The sequence below is a fragment of the Anarhichas minor genome, unplaced genomic scaffold, assembly GCF_050575085.1.
Source record: "Anarhichas minor isolate MPS153535 unplaced genomic scaffold, ASM5057508v1 ptg000035l, whole genome shotgun sequence".
Classification (NCBI taxonomy): domain Eukaryota; kingdom Metazoa; phylum Chordata; class Actinopteri; order Perciformes; family Anarhichadidae; genus Anarhichas; species Anarhichas minor.
Window position 1 is genome coordinate 588,623 of NW_027466481.1, and position 2,867 is coordinate 591,489.

The 2,867-nt window shown below is 36.9% G+C and overlaps 1 long non-coding RNA gene across 1 annotated transcript; it reads right to left on the minus strand.

The window, feature by feature from the left end:
• Window positions 1–905: 905 nt before the first annotated feature.
• On the minus strand, window positions 906–2,568 carry LOC142965771 (uncharacterized). Its single transcript, XR_012957735.1, has 3 exons — window positions 2,518–2,568; window positions 1,609–1,660; window positions 906–1,442 (listed from the first exon to the last, which is right to left on the minus strand). It is a non-coding gene; the product is annotated as an uncharacterized LOC142965771 (long non-coding RNA).
• Window positions 2,569–2,867: the final 299 nt, after the last annotated feature.

Consider the following 2,867-nt stretch of genomic DNA (forward strand, 5'->3'; position numbering starts at 1 on the left):
CATTTCAACCAACAGTTTGAGCTCTCTTGCATTTGAAAGGAAACTCTTTTACTTATTTACTCTTAAACAATATGAAACAACTTACCATGAAACTTGTTTTCTGTCTGATAAAGGTTTTCTGTCTGATAAAGGTTTTCTGTCTGATAAAGGTTTACTGTCTGATAAAGGTTTACTGTCTGATAAAGGTTTTCTGTCTGATATGTTGAAGCCAAAAAATGTATCTGACTTGTCTGTAAATCTTATCTGTAAAAACCTTCAGAACATACACTGTAAAAAAAAATAAGTGACATTTACTTGAAAAAAAGCTAGGTAACAATTTGCACTCAGAAATTCCGAGTAATTTTTACTCAGGAATTCTCAAGTTAAGTTTACTTACTAGTAAGAATTGTTTTTTATCCAAAATTTTCAAGTAACTTTTACTTGCAAATTTCTCCCGTAGACATAAAATGTACTTAGCCTTTGATAGTAATCTTTACTCAGGCTACCTTTGCATCTAATTACAAAACCCCAGTAAAACTCAATTAGGTGTTTCATGTATATTTAACTAGCTTTTCTTTACTTTTTTAAATTGAGAAATATTAAGTAATATTTACACAATATATCTTTTATCTACTACTACTCTACACAACTGTTCAAATATGAATGCTGCATTTTTTGCCACTGTTAATTTAATAAAATTGTCTTAACATAAGGCTTCTACAAAACATCTTCTTTTAAACTACAGCAGCTTTACTTGTTAACTGGTGAAAGAGGTCACTGCTGACAGACGCACTCCAATACCAACATATATGATCTGGTTGGCATTGCCAGACAAAACATTTCTAAATCAGTGCTGCCAATAAGAAATTTAAGAACACAAACGTTTAGTCATTTAACAAACACTTTTAAATTTGAAACGATGGGTATTGCTTGACAACACTTAGATACACATAGATATAGCCCATGAGCAGAAGGCAAGCCTTTGCCACACTTTGACAGTCATCAAGAACCTCTTTTCCCTCGATGACGACGAACACGATTGTCAGGAGTGAAGCCTTTCTGTGTTGCATTTCCATGGATGACAAGGATCTTCATGACATGTTGAGCATAGTCCTCTTCAATGACATCTTTGAAATTCAAATTTACTAATGTTCACTTTTACATCTTCGAGTCTGATGTGTTCTCAAAAAAGGACAATAGTGGGGGAAACAAACAAAAATATTGAATGTGTTCAAATGCGTCATTATGTATCTATTCTCAGTGCATATGAGCCCAACATAATTTTATATAATATTAGATATCTAAACTTTACCAGGCTGGGTGATTCCAGCATGGGTCTTTGTTCCTGCAACTCCGCCCTTTGTCCCAAGTATCTCCAGAAAGTTGGTAGTGCAATTGTCCAATTTCGACAGAAAGTTTCACTCCAGATGAACTGTGGTTATTCTTCTGAACTCCTCATTGATCTGAAACAAAAGACAATAAAAAAACATGATCAAGATGAGGTACCTTGCTAAAACAATTAATGCAGTAGTCCTCCCAGTATAATGTACTATTGACAGCAACACAAACTACGACTTCAAATGTATATGTCAAGTTAATTAAACTATAACAGTACTAAGTTGATTTTACCTTGTGTCAACTGTTGATGTCAACTTGCTGAGAGTGAACGTCCTTTAATATTCTGTGAAATATATAAAGAAATTATGTTAAAACATGAACACACAACATTAAATCTGAATTTGGCTTAAATCTTCATATTGATAGCATGTTTTATCCCCACACAAAAAACCAGCACATAAACAAGCCAACATAACGTTAATACTGAGATACACAGCAGGCCTGGTCATGTTGATATGCGACACTAACTCAACACAGTACTGGCACCTTGTTTCATGCCCAAAGCCTTCATCATCAAGGACACCACATTGGATAGAGACATAAGAGACCAGTTTAAAACTAATGACAGAAATATAAGTTACTGTAAAAATATGTCAGAATATGATAGTGACAAAATAATGTTAAGTGTATTAGACTCGCTCTAAAGTCACTAATTCCACCACATATGGAATATGTGTCAGCACATGACCAGAGTGTGCTTGTTGCTGCTTAGCTATGATTCCCTGTCTTGTCACATTTTCCTCATTCGACCTCGGCTGCACTTGAGGATGTCCGAGATAAACACGCTGTGCGTGTGTCACAGCACAGCAAAGCACCTGTGCGGCAGAAGTGGGCTTCACAAAACCGAAGTAATTCCCCCTCGTCGACGGAGCGCAGCTGGTCGAGCACCGTGTCCCCAGGCCAACAACTTTTCAAGGGAGAACCCTGTAAAATCGTGACCAAAACCACCAAAAACATGTCCACAAAATGTAGCGCCGTGAGCCATGTCTGTAATGCTGTCCCAAGTTAGCTAGCATGATAGCCTAACTAGCTAGCACGCTAAACTGACCAGTTCGCTACTCTTCAGTGTTCACAACTCAAACACCGACTTGACCGAAGGCTCAACAGCAACGTAGAGCATTAATTAAACATATAACCTACCCCAATGGCTCCCGTCCATGAAGTTCCTCTCCTCAGGTGAAACGCTGCCGTTCAGGTTCTGCTGTTCCGTCGTCTCGTTGAAGAAAGGAGCGCGAAATCTCCTCTGACGTCACCCCCTGAGTACGCGCTATAGGTTGCCAGGTTTTACTCGTATTACCCAAGTACATTTTACTTTGTTGTGTCAGGTAGTGCATTCAATACAGTAGTTTAGTAGATATTACTTAGTGTGAATGATTAAAATGTACTTATAAAAATGAGGATACATAATTACAAACAAACACCAAGTAACACATTAAATAAAAGGTGATATTTTAAAGTAAAAGCACTGGAATGATAATTTCTTGTAAAAT